General features: G+C 55.8%; 1 long non-coding RNA gene across 1 annotated transcript; it reads right to left on the bottom strand.

Annotated features, from left to right (window-relative positions):
• Positions 1 to 14,611: 14,611 nt before the first annotated feature.
• LOC139074201 (uncharacterized) lies at positions 14,612 to 16,896 on the bottom strand. The gene is made up of 2 exons (XR_011523740.1): positions 16,771 to 16,896; positions 14,612 to 14,781 (listed from the first exon to the last, which is right to left on the bottom strand). It is a non-coding gene; the product is annotated as an uncharacterized lncRNA (long non-coding RNA).
• Between the last annotated feature and the right edge of the window lie 714 nt (positions 16,897 to 17,610).

Below are 17,610 nucleotides of genomic sequence, written 5' to 3' on the forward strand. Positions count from 1 at the left end.
AACCCCGGCAAATTCGTACCCGAACCCGTGCAGTCGGCGGCCTGCGCTCAGACGCACCCCCAGTCCCCGCGCCTCGCCGCCGTCCACCGCCCCCGAGCCCCTGGTGCAGAGCTCAGTCCTCAGCCCGGCGGCGCGCCGGGATACCGGGTCGGATCAGGCTTCTCTCGGGCGGGCTGGAAGGGCGAGGGGCCGGGGCGCTGCGCACAGGAGGCAGACCAAGCTGCGAGAGAGGCCGGCCTCACAGCTGACCGCCCCGCCCCGGTCAGGCTGGGGTAGCAGAGACCCCTCACAGCGGGGCCTGGGGTATGGATCAGGGCTGCTAGGATGGCAGGCGGTTCCGTCCCCGCTGCCTGTGTTCCAAGGAGGCTCAGGTGACATCAACGCCACGCCAAGCTGTGGTTTCAGGAAAGCTGTGTCCAGAAGTCCCACTCTGCCCTCATTTCCTGAGGGACCTCGGGCAGGTCACTGCACTTCTCTGAGCCTTGAATTCCTCCTCCCTGTGAAGGAGCCTGATGGACGAAGGCATCCCTTCTGTCCTCACAAGCTGGGATCTAGACTGATGAGGATTTTTAGGCTGCTTAATTTTAAAACGGTTTATGATGAGGATTTTTAGACTGGTTACTTTTAAAACTGCAGATGAGAAGCAGGCTCCGAGGACTGGAATTTTGCTTGCCCTTTTGAGACATTTGCGTTTGTGAAGGAAGGGGGGATGACCTTGTAGGGACCTGAAATTGGCCACCCCAGGATATGTCTCTTTGGCATCGGGATTGTTTGGGGCTGATTGCTTTTGATGGGCTGGGACAGGGAAGGAGGCTCTGGGGAATGGAACTTGCCCTTGTTGGGACACATTTACATTTGTAAGGTAAATCTCCACCTGTAAAACGTGCCTCCCTCTCTGTACCAGGAAGAAGAGGAGAGATGACCTTGTCCCTAGAAACTCTTAATGGGGAAGGCAAGAACTTAAGTTGGTTGCTGTCTGGCAATCTCATGTAACTGGTTTAGGGTGGTGGCGTCTAACCTTTCTAACCTTTACTTAACCCGATTTGATTCTTGTCTAAAAGTCATGGAATCACCCAATGACCAGACCCCACCTGCACTGATACCATTTTAACTTTTTTTCATGTTCTTTCCTTTGTCTTGTAAAGAGATGGATCATATACCTATGCCTTAAATTTAGCTCTAACCCTCAACTTGGGGCAGCAGAAGCTCTGACTGCCCATGGGTCCTGTCCCCGTGCTACACTATTCTCTAAATAAAAGAGCACTACTGCCAGATCTTAAGAGTCTAAGAAATCTTTCTTTCGACTCCTCGGCTCACCGACCCCGCATCATAGACTACCCTTCTCTGGCAAAAATATAAGATGGAGAGGAGGGGAGAAAAGAGGAGAGAGGAGGAGAAAGGAGAGAGAAGGGAGAAGAGGGGAAGGAGGGAGAGAGAGAGATGGGGGCGCAAACCCACATGGCCATTTTTCCTTTGAACAGTCCAACACTGGTAGTTCTAGAAGTAGAAACCCCTCCCCACAGCCTGCTGCCCCTCCCACTGCTCGGTGTCCCCAATCCAGGAGAGTGAATTAAGCCTTATGTGCCTGCCTTGTGTCAGGAGCCTGAGCTCCCCATTTGAACGTGGTCCACCTCCAACCCAAAGAAGGCCCTCAACCAGTGCAACACTCGTTCTAAGCCAAAGCTCGCTCTTGGGGCTTCTGAGAGAGCAGAGCTTACAGGAAATCATGGGCCCTGCCCTTCAGATGAGTTCTGCCAGCGTATGGTGTGTACCCTGTGCAGGCTGGAGCACTTTGAGCATAGACTGTCTAAACCTGCGCTGCCCGGGAGGACTTCCGGCAACGATGGAAATGTTCTCTAGCTGTGCCATCCACATGGAAGCATTTGAAAAGTGGCCAGCGTGCCGAGGAACTGAGTTTCTAAGACCTTATTTAACTTTAATTAATGAATTGAAATAGCCGCAAGTGGGTAGATGTTGCCATGCTGAACAACACTGGCCTAAAACCTCACCAGAGCCCCAAAAGGTGAGTGTGCTTATTGTCTACATTTTACAGGCAAGAAATTGAGGTTTGGAGAGATGCAGGGGTTTGGTCACCCAGGACGATTTTTCTACATGCAGAGCCCGTTCCCTTCCCCACCTGCTGGCAAATCTATGTAGCCACAGAGATAAGATGCAAGCTTTGGAAAGAGAACGGGATCCAGATAAGGGGTGATGAGCCAAGTACAGCCCAGGAAGTGAGTTGGAGATTGAGCCAGGCTGGGAGTGGGGGAGGGCCTCCTGAGGCTAGAAGACCGCCCCCCCCCCCCCCCCCCGTGCAAGGTCAGAGGGGACATTCCTGCAGTCCTCCAAGTCATTTCTCCCTTCTGCACCTCTTTCAAAGCATATCACCCTCTTTCTTGTTCCCTCTCTCCGTGCATCCTGCTGATGAGCCCTTGAGGTCACAGTCCTGTTCCCATTTTACAGATAAGGGCACAGGCGACACACAGCAGAGCTGGGATTCAAACTCAGGTTCCGCCACGTCTGCAGCATGCCTTGTGGAGGAGGGTGCAGGATAAGCCGGAGGCTGTGCCCAAGCCCACCGCAGTCCCAGGGCACGGGGCCGGGGCAGACACACTCATCTGCCCTGCCTAGGATTTGGAGGCTGGCTCCAGGCACGTGATGAGGCAGAGTGGTAGGGACTGGTCAGAGTCGGGTTTCAGAAGCAGACAGACCTGGCTGTGCAGGCCAGCGCTGTCTCTGGGGTTAGGAAAGGATGGCTTCAAGGGGAGAGGCACTTCTGGGAGGGAGAGACCACGGGCTGAGGGAAAAGAATCGCCTAGTAAAGGTGCAGAAGGAAGCCCCAGGGGAAAGAGCCCTGTGCTAGGAACCCAGAAACACCCGCTGAGTTGCTTCTTGCCCTTGGCCATGTCACTGCTCCCTCCAGGTCTCGGTTTCATGGTGTGTAAAGTGGGAATAATGATCCCTCCCCCGTTACAGGATGGCAGTTCTATTCAGAACGAAAGAGCAGAGGGGGAAATGCTTTGGAAAGGGTAAAGCCCTACATGGGTGTTAGCAGTGGTTCTTGTCAAGACACAGAGCGGAACCCGGGTCAGGAACACAAGCAGAAACTGAAACACCACGTAAGTCATAAGAGAAAGAGCTGTGAGAGCTCACAGGAGAAGGCTTCCTTCTAGCTTACAGGGAGGGAGCGATCAGGGCAGACTTCCTGGAAGTGAGCCACTGGAGCTGGGAACTAGGAATAATAATAACAATAAAGCAGTGAGCACTGGGCAGATGCTGTGCGTGGATTATCTCATTTCCTCTTCACAACAACCCGGAGTCTGAGACCATCGTTATCTCCATTTCACAGATGAGGTTCAGAGAGATTCAATTATGTGCCCATGATCACAATGCTAAAAAGTGGCAATGCTGGAAAACCCAGGCCTGTCTGTTTCCAAAGCTAAACTCTTGAGAGGAATTTGAACGGGCTGAGGGGAGAGATTGCCCCTCCCCTCCAGCTCCAGAGGTGGGCATATAACCAAAGCTGAGCCAATCAGAGCAGCTCTCTCTGGTCACAGTGATTGGCTCAGGAATAGGCACATGACTCAAGACAAGCCAATGAGACTTAAGCCCAGGATTTTTGCAGAAACCATTAAAAAAAGATAAGTTTCTCTTCCCATGAGGTTGCTGAACTCCTGGAACAGCTCCACACCGAGAGAGGCAGCCTGAGAATGAAGCTAACATGGAGGGGAGTAGGGACGACAGAAAAAATAGATTTCTGCTGATATTACTTGAGCCCCTTGAACTAGCCATACCTGAAGCTTTCACCCTGGCCTGTTTAGCACACAAGCCAATACACAATACACAAGCCAATACAATAGTTGGAACTATTTTAATAGAAAACTGAACTCAAACTGGCTTAAATGATAATTGGACTCAATTGGCTCATTTAACTAAAATCTCCAGAGCTAGGGCTTCAAGTGCAGTATGATCAAGGTTCTGCCTCCATTTCTTTGACATATGCCCCCTAGACATGTCATCATTTTCTTTGGCTGGTATCTTGACTGGCTGTAAATGGGCTGTAGCAGATCCATGCCTCACATCTGTAGCCGCACCACCCAGAAGCAGACAAGCTCTTTCTCCCAACCAGCCAACCAATACCCGAGACTTGCACTGATTAGAACTTGGATTGCCTGCCCATCCCAGAGCCAACTGTGGGGAATTTGAGGTGAGGGATTAGAGCGATTGGTTAGGCCAATCGGGGCTCAACCCTGGAGCTGGGGGGGCAGAGTTATGGGAGGGGAACAGATACTGGGGAGGTGGGCAGCAGTGCCCATCACTCTAATGAGCTCCCTGTCCTCCTCCAGCCAGTTGACTTGGGTTTTCATCACCTGGTATCCAGATTCCTCACAACAATGTTCACCAACCCCATTTCCAAACAGTTTTCATTTAATTTTTTGATGGCTCCAGGCTTTTGTACTAACATTTCCTAAATCAATCGATAAACTGAGAATTCTGCTTGGGATTTACACAATGCCCTTCTTCCAAAGCTCCTATCACACCTCGTAAAGAAGTTTCAATACCTTCATGCGTCTTCCTCCTTAGGACATTGTGAGTAATTATAAAAACATAGCATCCATTTAAATAGAGTTCCTGATCTTATGACACAACATTTCTCTTCCTTGCGCACCGTTAATCTTCTGGCTTTTTCCTGTACAGCAGTGGAGATTCTCAAGAAGACGGGCCATTTTTAAAATGTTTCCTTGAATCTAGATGGACTCAGCATCTTGCCCGCATTTTCAGTCAACAGTCACTACCACTGTGTGAGACAGGGACACTTGCTATCACCGTTTTACAGGTGAGCAAAGTGAGGCACAGGGAGGAGCTGTAGCTGGTGACCTAGCTGCCAGCGGCAGGGCTGAGCTCTTCACCCAAGTCCTGGAGTCAGGGACTTGCAATTCCCCAGGGCGCTGGACAGCGTCCCGCTCAGAGCAGGCATCCTCGGAAATGTGCTGGTGCCTTTCCCCAGGAGGCCCGCGGTGCGGCCTAAAGAGGCCATAGCTCCTTTCTGGCCTCAGAAAGGCACTGTGCTCGCTTCTTCAGGAAATTCATGGACAAGTTGAACACACTCCACCTTTCTAAAGCTTTCAGCTTGGGTTGAGGGTTGAAACATGACTGCCCAGAACAGTAACACAAAGAAGTCTGCCCAAAAAGGAGCATTTGAGCTGAGTCTTTAAGGATGGCTAGTTATTGGCGAAGAGCAAGGTGGTTGGGGGGGGCGGATTGGGGGACACCACAACAACACTGACAAAACAGGCTGAGCAAAGACCAGGAAGTAGGAAATCATGATCATGGACCAGTGGTGAGTTTAGCTGGACTGCCGGCTGCAAGAAGAGAGAAGCAGGGGTTGAGTCAGGAGAGAACAGCTGGAAGGGGTGGTGGACACACACTTCTGTGCCTGCTCTGCCCTGGTGGAGAGCAACCCTCCACACTGTCAGTCCAGGGGTGGGCATAGCCCTGGTTGACCAATGAGAATGCTCATCTCCCTGGCCGTGGTGATTGGTGCAGCGATGGCCGTGTGACTCAAGCCCAGCCAATAAGAGTTTTCCTCAGGATTTTAGCTAAAACCGTCAAGAAAGTGGCCGTCTCTGCTTCTCAGGTTGTGCACCCAGGGCTGTGGAAGCCTGGAGCTGCCAGGAGCCCTCTTTGTTACCTGACAGAGACAATTCTTAACAGCTCCAGTTCAGACCAGTCCAGGACCCAGGCAGCCAGAGCTGTTGGCTCAGGCTGGCCTTGTGGTAGCTTTCTTGAAGGCCACATCCACTGTTGCCTCAAGCAAAGCTGTCTTTTGAGAGAAACCTCAAAGTCTTTCTTTCCTTTTTCTCTTCTTTCATCTATTTATTCTTTCTTTCTTTCCATATCTCTTTTTCTCTTTCTCTTTCTTCTTTATTTCTTTTCATATTTAGTAAATATCTTTAAAAATAATCTTAAAAAAATACATATACGCGTCCTACAAATAACTGACCGGTACTCCTCAAAACTGTCACGGTCATGAAATGCAAGAAAGACTGACCCCATTAGAGGAGACTGAGAAAACGAGACAGTTTTGCACAATGTGGGGTCCTGGATGGAATCCTAGTACAGAAAAGGGAGGTTGGTGGAAAAACTGGTGAAAGCCAAATAATTTCGGTGCCTTAGTTAGTAGTGTCGTAGCAATGTTAACCTCTCAGTGTTGATAAAGGTACGGTGGCGTGTACAGTAATTAGGCGGAGCCATGAAGGAGATAGGGAGCTCTCTGTGCCATATCTATAACCTTTCTGGAGATCTAAAGTCACTCCAGAGTAAAGTTTTCTTAAAATACATGCACAGAATAAAATCCAAACAGTACATCAGGACATACAGTAACAAACAAGTCTCCTTCCTGCTGCCCCCAGACCTGCGGGTGCCCCCAGAGGGAACCACTGTTACAGGGTAACAGGACTCTCCAGGGACCTGCAGGCTTGTATGTATCTCCCCCCACCCCCCACAGAAATGGTACCTCCCTCATCGTGCTCTTGTCACTTAACAGTGTCTCTCTTGGAGAATCTCCCATATCAGCATAAAGAGAACTGCCTCATTCCTAATGGCTTAGTGTATATAACCAGTCCCCAGCGAATGGCGGACATTATCCCCTGGATTCTGTTTCTAGAAACAATGCAACATACAGTGTGTGTCCTTGATTATATATGTCTGCGCTCCTGTGCAAATTTATCTGCAGTTTCCTTAGAGAGGCTCTCGAGGAGCAATTACAGAGTCTTGTCCATAGGTTACTGTGAGGCCAGGTATCCCCAACCTATATTGGGTTCTTAGACCTGAAGGTAGGATTTGAAACTAACCTTGGCAAAACTGCCAAGCTGCAGGCGAGCCCTCTGGGGACTTGGAAGCTACCAGCTGACATCCTAGCCACCTGGAGGGGTCCTCCGTTGGATTAACTGCCCTGCATCTGTCCTCCTTTCATGGACCGCCCCACAGCAGCAGCAGCCTCAAAAGCTGCCCATCAATTCTTGCTTCCGAGGTCCTCAAGCTGCCTGAGCTGCCTTTCTTCAAGCCTTCATCTTTGATTCTCTGAGCTACTTCATTTCCTTCCACTAAATTCTGTCCACTTTCTTCTTTAGTTAACCAGAATCCATTTCTGTTGTTCACGACCAAAGAACCCCATGCGGTACCTTCTCCATCCCTGTTTTACATGATGCACAAGATCAATAAACAGCTGTCACCACCATACGCCTCTGTTGCAGCCATTCATCAGGGAATATAACCAGACTCTCCTAGCTGTGGCCATGCTGCCCATTCCGAGGGCCTCTCCCTCAGTTCCTTTTTTTTTTTTTTTTGAGGAAGATTAGCCCTGAGCTAACATCTGCTGCCAATCCTTCTCTTTTTGCTGAGGAAGACTGGCCCTAAGCTAACATCCATGCCCATCTTCCTCTACTTTATACGTGGGATGCCTACCACAGCATGGCTTGCCAAGCGGTGCCATGTCCGCACCCAGGATCCATACCGGCGAACCCTGGGCCGCTGAAGCAGAACATGCACACTTAACCGCTGTGCCACTGGGCTGGCCCCTCCCTCAGTCCTTGATAGTGATTCAGCTCTGAATAAATATTTGTTAAAGTCATGCTTAAATCTTAGTTTTATTCACCCAGTGCCCTCCCAACCGCATTTTGTGTGTAGTAGAAAACCACTTTCACCCTGTGTTCCAAAATTGCTGCTGTCCCTGATATGAGGAGGCAGAAATAGAACACTTGTCACTGTGCTGGGGAGCATGCCCCTCCTCTCATCTCTCCTGGTCTGCATCACACTCTTCTGTCGGCACCAGCTGATCATTTTGGGCCAAAAGTCCAAATCAAGACTGAGATTACAGTCAACTCTCTGGGTGTGTGGTCCCCTCCAATGCCAAGGGCGTGAAATTGGGAGTCAGAAAGCCGAGGTTTAAATCATAGCTCCTCCACTCATTAAGCATTGTCACCTTTCTGAGGACCTAAGTTTTCCGACCTGTCACATGGGGTTCGTAACCCCAACACTTCACCGGTTATGAAACCTCTGCCAGAGTCATGTGAGGGCAGCGGGCGGGGCGGGGGGTGGGGGCTCAGGCTGCCCTGTCCCTCTGCTCCTCGTTTCCTCTCTGTTTCCAGAGTCCTGACTCCTGTCCTTCCTCCCCAGAAGAAAAATAGGTGGGCTTGGGTTGACAGCCTGCAGCCTGGAGGATTCCAGGAGAGTCCAGAACAACCTGAATGGGCTGAGAAGATTGCAGAAGGGTGACGTGAAAGAGCTGTGTGCGAAACCACGGGGAAGGGGAGTGCCTAAGACCAGGTGCAAGTTAGGACTCAGCAGCTGTGCAGCTTCAGGCACATCACTTGGCCTTTCTGAGCCTCAGTTTTCTCGACTTTAAAATGGACAAGGTAGTGATAACCCCTGCTTTGTCTGCTTCCAGTGGTGGTAGGGAGACCCAGACTACAGAGATGGGAGATGCTGTGCAGCAGGGAAGTGTGTGCACAGCGGGGCTGTGCAGAGCTGTGCAGGGCTGCTTCTGGGACCCACACGCCTGGCTGAGTCCGGGGTTTTCGGGAGCGCCCGTCCAGCTCGTGAGACAGGGCCCTGCCCAGGGTGTCCTCACCCAGGATGAGGAGCAGGCCGGGCAGGGCCGCTGGCCCGTTTCACAGATGAAGAAATTGAAGCCCTGAGAGCATTCAGGACTTTTTGGAAGGGCAAGGGGAATAGAATTTTCTGATATGTTGGGAAAGTTGCTTGAATTCTCCAGCCTTTCCATTTGGATGCTCTTCTCTTTGCTGAGCCATGCCATAATCTCGTCCCTTGTAAGGGCCGTATCAGTGGTTGAAAACACAGGTCCTAGGGTCAGGGAGGCCTGGATTTCAATCCAGACTTGGTCACTTCTCAGCCAGGTGACCTCGGACAAGTCACTGCTCCTCTCTGAGCCTTGAGCTTCCTCACCTGTAAAGTGGGGCCGATAAGACCTGCCTCTCAGGACTGAGCTGTGGATGGAAAGTGTGTAGTCCAGGGCCAAGCGCAGAGTAGGCGCTCGTAATCTCATGATTCAGGGCTGCTGGAAGAATGCCAAGAGGGCTGGCTCGGCGAGGAGGGGCCCTGGGCCAAGGCTGATGGAGTGGAAGCTCAGGATCTGCCAGCCCATCCGGAGACCAGGGAGCACATCTCCAGGCCGGTTCTGCCTGCCGCCTCCTCCCACGCGTCTCCGCTCACTCTCACAACCATGCTTCTCGGAGCCCCTGCGGTGAGACGCTGGGGACTGGAGCTGAAGCAGGAGTGTCCCGGGGCTGCTAGGCCAACACAGACACAGCAGCTAAAAGGCCAAGACATGGGGGCCCTGAAAGAGGGCAGGAGGCCAGTGACTCCCAGGGGCAAGAGAACACAAATGTTGGGGCCATTTTAGCCCAGAAAAAGGCAACAAAAATCCCCAAATCTTCTTCTTTCTTCTGCCTCCTACTCTCCTTCCTTATTTCCTCCCTCCCTCCTTCCCTTCCCTCCACTTCTTTCTTTAATCCAAAGGAAATACAGGTCGAGGACATAAAGCAAATATTGTTATTAACCTTTGTAAATGTGCTTATCTAAGAGGCTCTGAGCAAAAGATGAGAACAAAATTGTACCTCCATTCTCTCCGTCTGGGCTGCTGGGCGCGAGCCTCCCACACGCTCAGGCAAAGGCAGCAGGGACAAGCCCGCCAGCTGGGACCTGCCCAGGCAGCCCGAGGCCCTCCCAGGGCCCCTTGCCACCCCTGTTCTCTCGGCTTCCTTGTGATCACCCGCTGAGCAGAGTAGGAAACAGCTCCCGAGTGGGCAAGCCATCTCTGGGCTCATCTGTTGGCACTGCTCCCCCATCATCCTGCACTGCGGGGCCCCGATCATCTGGGATCCCTTAGATGGGCTGCACATGCTGGCCTCTGAGCTTCCTTGCCTGCTGCTCCCTCTGCCTGGAGCTCCCTCTCCACCCCTCAGGCCCCTTGCAGCAGCTGGCCCGGCTGAGAGCGGACAGGCTTTAGAGGATTCAGTAGGCATCCTCCCCGGGAAATTCTTTGATGGCCACGGGCCACCTTCAGGGCCTTCTCCAGCTGCTCACCCTCCTAGCACCTGCCTCCTAGATGGTGACAGACAGTTTAGGTTCTGTCACCCTGTGGTCTGGTACTTCGTGAGGGAGGGCCGAGACTGTCCTGCAAGATTCTGGCCACAGAGCCTGATGTCTGACTGTGTTCGTTGAGTGAAGGATGGAAGACAAGACATCCCCAGCGGAAGCCACTCTGTAAGCCCCAGCTTGACAGAATGTGGCTGGGTGGGAGGAGCTGGCAGCTGTACCCGGCACACGGCACAAACAGCCGGTTCGGGAGCCGCGTTGAGTCGCACGCAGCTCGGCGGCGCGGACAATGCAGGACCTCAGATGGGTGCAGGGGTGCTTTCGGAGCCTCAGCTTCCTCGCTGCAAGTTGGGGGTGCTGTCCCTTGCTGGCAGGGGGTTGCCGGAAAGACCAAAGGAGATCATCGTGTCACCCTTTGCCAGACCTTCCAAGGACTCCACATCACATGTGGAGTCAAATCCACAGCCCCACCCACCCTGCCCTGACCCCACTTTCCCTGTCTAACACTGAGCCTCCCCCACACGGCTCCCTCCCTCGCTGTCCCCTCTGCCTGGAGCGCCTCCCCCAGACCTGCAGATGCCCATCCTCCCTCCTGCCAGTCCTTCTCTCAAGCAGTCTTCCCTGACCACTAAGAGGGTGCCCTCCCCACCCTCCACCGGCTCTATGTGGACATCGTGGCATTGATCACCTGATTTCTCTGCTCATCGTCTCCCTCCCCTCTGAGAGGGCGGGGGCTTCTGTCTGTCTTGTTGACGGCAGAATCCCCAGAGCCTAGATCAGGGCCTGGCACACACTGCGTGCTCAGCAAAGATTTGAACTGATGGCTATTTGAATGGCCCCAAGAAGTGCTCAGGACCATGCCACCCGACCCAATGTCCAGGCTGCACCCCCCAGGAGTCCAGGTTCCTGCCGATGGATAGCTGGAGTCCAGGGCCCGGGCTGGAAGGCATCCACCCACAGGGCAGATGGGCCAAGGGGCCATCCCTGTGCTCAGGCGTGCGGGCTCTGGGAGCGGGGGGAGCCGCCAGCTCCTGCGTGGTGCAGATGCCTCACCCGGCTTATAGCTCGAGGGTGCCCTGCTCACCAGGTATGGGCCCTGGGGGTCCAGGCTTTCCCTGGTCTGGGCTCTGGCTTTTCCCGGGAGCCCTCTAAATTCTCTGACTCCCAGCCCTCCAGGCGGGGCAGGCCGGGGGACCCACTTGTCCCAGCCGCTTGCCTCTCCTCCGGTATCCAAGGAGCCCAAGAGGCCTTCCTGGGTGTGAGGATGGTCCAGGAAGGTTGGGGCAGAGCCAGAGAGGACTCGGGGCTCCTGTGCCAGCCTGGGCATCCCCTACTGCCGGGGATTGAACCCAAGTCACAGTTGTGGCCAAGCCCAGGTGTCAGAGGCCCAGGTTGAAAGCCAGCTGCCGCTGCTGAGGCCACACACCTCCCCGTGGCCTTGTCAAGCCAGTTGTGTTAAGAAACTCCCAGGCCGTGTCACTGTCCACTTCTCAGTTCAGCCAGCCCCGAGCACACCATGTTTAGATGTCACCAAATGCATTTCCACTTCTGAGAAAACAGTGGTTGTGCCGCTTACCCCACCCTTCCCCCTTTCCTGCAAACTTGAGTCACAGCCGCCCTGTCGGCGGGGCCGGGGTGTCTGAGTCAGCCTGGCCCAGGTTCCATCTCGACACCACCCCTTACCAGCTGTGAGCACCTGGCCACTTCCAATCCTGCCGACCCTCCGCCTGGCATCTGTGAGGTGGAGGTGTGAAGGCCCCTGCCTCATCAGTGACCGCATGGGCCAAGCCCTCTGTGCAGGCTTGTGGCACACAGGAGGTGCCCACGCGGAGACCACCACGCAGGCTGTCTCCTCGGCTCTTCCCTATGTTAGCTCATTTAACTCACATCAATCCAGTGGGGAAGGCACCATCACGATCCCACTTCACCAATGAGGAAACTGAGGCACAGGAAGGTGAAGTGACACGTCCAGTAGGTGTAGACTGGATATTTGAACCCAGAGTCCAGGCTCTTACCCACTTCCTCCACAAATCGGGGTTATAAATAACACTTTTAGGGCCTGTCCTGTGTGCACAGGGGCTGGGCTCAGGGTAGGAGTGCAATCGTGCTTGATGACTGACTGAATGTCTCCATTCAGTGCCCCCAGAAGCCCACCTAGAACAAGGATTCAAGTGCGAGTTGTTTGCTTGGATGTAATCCCAGGATTCACCTTGAGGAGTGTGGGGAAATGAGACAGGAAAGGGGAAGAGCCAACAGCTGTGGGTGCCTGGCACAGCCCTTCCGCTGTGTGGTCCTGGACCAGCCACTGTCCCTCTCTGAACCTGAATTTCCTCTTCTATAAAACGGGGGTGCCAGCTCCAGCATCCCAGGAGATAAAGAGTGGGAGGTCTCCAGGGTCTGAGAAGGGTCCCTTCTGGGCTCCCAGCTGCAGCCCCAGCCCCGGGGAAAGAGGACGTGCCCCAGCGAGGGCTCTCTGGGGGTGAAGAAGCCACAGGAAGCAGGCACAGTGCCCAGGCTGTCACCACAGGGGCCCTGGAGAAACCACATCATGGCCACCACAGCCGCCCCCTTCCCACAGTGATTTCCGCTGCTGCCTCTCCCAGGGCAGCACCTCCTGCCTCTCGTCGGCTGTCCCCTCTGTCAGCACCTGCCCCTGGAGGCCCAGCATCCCAGCGATGGCTCTCGAGGGGAGGCTGGTGGCTGCTCCTGGAGGGGTGTGCGTCAGTGGGTCTGCTTTGAAAAGCCATGGAAACACCCGTGGTTAAGGGCTGACGTCCCTGCGTTCCGGGCTGGAATCCCAGCTCCACCGCTTGTGACCTTGGGCAGGTGGTTGCGCTGCCCTGCTCCCCGCTGGCCCCATGGATCAAGGGCAGCTCCTAGTCCATGTCCCCCTGTGGACTCAGCTCCAGCAGCCCTGCCTTCCCGCATCCTCCTCACTTCCAGCCTTTGCACTGGCTGTTCCCTCCACCTGGAACTCCCTTCCACCTCTCCCTCTCCGCTTCGGTAGCCCGTGCTCAGGCGCCGGCAGTCACCCCAGTGCCGGAAGGGCAGCCGGGCCTGACCACGGCTGCAGACCAGCACCGCGCTTCCTGCCCCTCACGGCGCTCTTCCTCGAGGAGCCCGGGCCGGTTTGCCTCCTCCCCTGACCCCCCCTGGAAATCCCGTGAGAGCACAAACTTATCCTGCCTGCTGCCCGAGTCCCAGGGCCCCACAAAGGGACGGGCACGCAGTAGGAGATCAATAAATGCTAGCTGACTGCATGCATTGTTGTCGGAAACCCTAGTCCTTGGTTGACTCCTGGCTCTTCCAGGCGAGGCGTAAACGGCGCCTTCTCCAGGCAGCCTTTCCTCATTCCTCTTCTGCGTTTCCCGAATCTCCCGACCCTTCCCCATCACAGCAGCCTTCCGTCGCGGCGTCGCAGCCCAGAGGGGGACCGGCCCCGCCCCTCCATCGGCCTTCCCCTCCGGCGGGGGGCGCGCAAGCCGTCTGGAAGGCTCCGCGCGGGGGGCTCCGGCCGGCGAGGACGGTGGGCACCGGGCGGAGGCCGGGCGCGAACGGGGGGCGGCGGCGGTTCCCGGGCCCCCGGACCCTCGCGCGGGACAGGGCGGGAGACCTCGGGCTCTGCGGGCGTCTAGCGGACGCTCTCCCCAGGCGGCGGGGTGCTGTTTCATCCTTCTGTTACCTACGAGGAAACTGAGGCACAGAGGGCCAGCGGGGTCCTGTTGCCTCCAGCATCGCGGCTGACCCCCGCGCCAGGGCCAGGCTGGCCGTCCAGGTCCCCGGGCCCACAGCCCCCATCGCAGCATGTGGCCGCTGCGCCGGGCGTGGAGCCGGAGCCGGAAGGGGAGGCCACTGACCCCGAGCTCCCGGCCCCCCCCCCTCCCCGGCTGCATGTCCCTGCCAGCCCGGCCCTCCTGCCTCAGCCCTCACAGGGGCCAGGGCCTGGCCGCAGGCAGGCTCCCGGGGCCCCGTCACGGAGGTGAGACAGTCACCCCATTTCACAGGTGGGAGACTGAGGCCCCAGAGGAGCAGGAAGGCTCCTTAATTCACGCACACATCTGCTTGCCCCGTTGACCGAGGACCCAGAGCCCATCTTTGGCTGGATTGCGTGCGCCCGCCTGAGTTCAGGCCCTGCCTGCACTGCCTAGTGGCCGCGGGACATTTGGCTGAGTTGCTTTGCTTCTCTGGGCTGAAGTTCCCTCCTCTATGTGATGAGGATAAAGCCTGGCCCGGCTCAGATGACTGTGGTGAGAAATAAAATGCTCCACGTAAATTGCTGTGCCTGGCATGTAGTATGTGCTTAATAAATGCTGGTTATCATAACAGAAACATGCTCAGGCCTCCACCATCTTCAAATAAAGTCTCTCCTCTTGACCTTTACCCTCCATTGACCCCTGCCCAGCCTCTCCCTTTCCCTTCCCTATGAATTCTATCAAATACCCATCTTCTGTAAAGTTAAGAACGTGTCTGACTACAAAAAATAGAAAACAGATCACAGTGGCTTGACAAAGAGTTTATTTTCCCCTATCACGGTGAGCTTGGAGATCAGCTATGGCTGGCATTGTTTTTCCAGGCAAATGATGTCAGGGCTGGTGTCTCTGCAATTCTCTTGGCTTTTTCCTCTTGTTTGCAAGATGGCTGCTATTGCTCCTGGCACTGCACCTGCATTCACATTTAAGACAGGAAGGAAGAGAAATGGTTAAGTTTAGGGTTAACTAAAAGTATCTGTCCCTTTTATCATGAAGAGAAATAATTTCCCAGAACCTACCTCACAGACTCAGTCCCCACCAGTCCCTAATGTCTCACAGTCCCTACCACTCCCTATTTCACTCATTCACATTGCTTGCCTGGCCCTTGTTGGTGTTGGAATTTGAACCCCTGAACTAATGTACTTACTTCGCCTTCTCAGCCCTTGTTTCAGAAAGTTAACACATAAAAATACCCCTTTTAAGTATTTCATACATGTGCAGCAAAAAGTTTCCTTTAACCATGAACTCCAGCCACCCAGTCCCGTCCCTGGGGGTAAAGAATATAACCGATCCCCTGTTAAGAATTTAGAAATATTTTATGCACGTGTAGGCAACTCCACCTCTGTTTTCCACCCTCCCACTCCCTTTTCAACTGGAGTGTGAGCAGACACCGCACCCTGCTCAGCGCTTGGCTTTTTTTCATTCACAGCATCTGACAATACGGCTCGAGGTCACTTCCCATCCCGCACAGACACCTTCTTCATCCCTCTGTCTGGCTGCAGGGCCGGTCCCTCCCTCGCTCTGAGCTCCTATCCGAAGAGTGGGATTAACAACAGTGCCGACCCCAGAGGACCCTGGAGAGAACTCAGGAGCCCTGGTTTGCGATGTCTGAGTCTTGGAGACCAGGTTTACTGCCCGCTTTGCTGAAAGTGAAGTGAGGGTTTCCAGAACCAGGAAAGAGAGAAGCTCGCGGAGGAGAGCCCCAGAACAGCCGGCAAGCGCTGCACTGATCCTCACAGCAACCTTCTAAGAGAGGCGCTGTTATTACCCCATTCCACAGACGGGGGAACTGAGGCACAGAGCAGCTAGGCAACCCACCCGCACTCACGCAGCAGAGGGAGCTACAGTTAGGATTTTAACCCACAGCTGCCCCTCTAGTGCCAGCACCCAGGCGGCCGGGCACCATCCCCAGACCCAGGACCAGCTGCCCACATCTAGCTGAGCTCCAGGGCTTGGCAGGCCCACCGCTGAAGGGGGTCCTCCCCTGCACCCTCCAGGTCACTCTGGGGGAGACATCTGGGGCCACATACGTCTCTGTGCTCAGAGCAGAGCCGAGGTTTGGGGTCTCTCTATCCCTGGAACGGGGCTGGGGTACTCAAGTGACCTTAGAGACCCAGACGCCCTGGAACCAGACTGCTCTTCCCAGCTGTGTGGCTTTCCACAAGTCACCTCCCTCTCTGAGTCTCAGTTTCTTCATCTGTGAAAGGGGATCAGTAATTGCTCCTCACTCATGGTATTGTTGGGGTGTTAACTGATCTCATAAATATGGACATCAAACAAACCCGGGAAGAGCGGCAGAGGGGTCTCAGCCTTGGGGACACAGACATCGCCTGAATCCCTGCCCCGCCCTCTCTTCTCCGTGTAACCAAAAAAAAAAAAAAAAAAGGCATTATTATTATTATTGACAACATGGTCCCTCGAAGCTCTTGTGGCAGGAAGTGGGAGGGCGACCCTAGGAGTCGATCCTTCCTGCTGACCTCGTCCCAGGACCTGGAAGGGGCCTCAGACGGCCCCCTGGACCCCACCCTACAGGTGACGGGGCTGAGGCCGGCGGGGGAGGGGGCCCCTGGGCTCGAGCCGCGCCCGCAGCCGTCCAGGCGCCCCCACCCCCGGCCCGGCCCGGCCCGGCCCTCAGGCCCCTCCCGCCTGACCCCCGGCCCTCCGTCTCTCGGGGCGGGGTCGCCGCAGCCGCCTGGCCCCGCAGGGACCACAGAGCCCCGGAGCGCGGGCGGGCCCCTGCCGGCCGCCACCCCTGACCGCCCGCGTCGGCCCGCGTCCGGGCGCCGATGGAGGCTCCGCGGGCCAGCGCCGCTCGGACGGCCTCGGAGCGGGCGAGGCGCGGGGACCGGCCAGGCGGCGCCCTCCCCGGCGCCCGCCCTCCTCGAACTCCACTCCCGCTTACCCTTCGGGGTGCGGTCAACAAGTCATCTCCCGGGAAGCCTGCCGCCCTCCGCACCCGTCCCCAGGCCGGTGAAGGCCTCCCACGGGCTCCTACAGCCCCGCCGCGGCCTCGCCTCCCGGGCCCGCGCCTCCCTCCCGGGGACGCGCGTCGACAGCGCCCTCTGCCGGCCGCTCCCGGGTCGCCGCGCCGTCCCGGCCCCGTGGGACCCAGCCGGGCGCCGGCTCCGGTGCAGGTCCGGCGGTCCAGATGAGCAACGGGGCCGGAACCCCGGGAAGAGCTGCCTCGGGGCCGCAGACCCTGCCCCAGTCCCTCCCCCAGTCCCTGTCCTGCCTTCTCTTCTCCGTGTAATCTCGGGCAAATCGCCCTCCCTCTGAGCCTGCTTCCCCTTCTGCAAAATGTATCCCCCCGCTATTTCCTGAGCATCCACCGTCTGCTGGGCACCCAACTGGGCCCTGGGAATACAGCGGTGACGAGGATGAGCAAAGTCACTGCCTCAGGAAGCAGACAGGGAGGGGACGGTCAACAAACAAGTAAATATGAAGCATAGTGTCAGTGACACTGCGGGGTGAGTGCTACTAAGAAACAAACGGGGGGGGGGCCAGCACGGCAGAGGTGACACCTTGGGGGCGGCGTCACAAGGAGGTGAAGACAGTGTCCATCCAGCAGGCCGTCGGGGGATGGCACGGATGTACAACATGCTGTCCCCCACTCCTTGCATGGGTCTCTCCGCCCGGTTCTGCAGCGGCTCCTTGTCTGGTTCCTCCTCCTCCCTCTGACCTGTTAGTGCCGGGGCACCCCTGGGTGCGCCCAGGGCCTTTTTGCTGTCTACACTAACTCCCA

The sequence above is a fragment of the Equus przewalskii genome, chromosome 10 (genome assembly GCF_037783145.1).
Source record: "Equus przewalskii isolate Varuska chromosome 10, EquPr2, whole genome shotgun sequence".
NCBI classification, from domain to species: domain Eukaryota; kingdom Metazoa; phylum Chordata; class Mammalia; order Perissodactyla; family Equidae; genus Equus; species Equus przewalskii.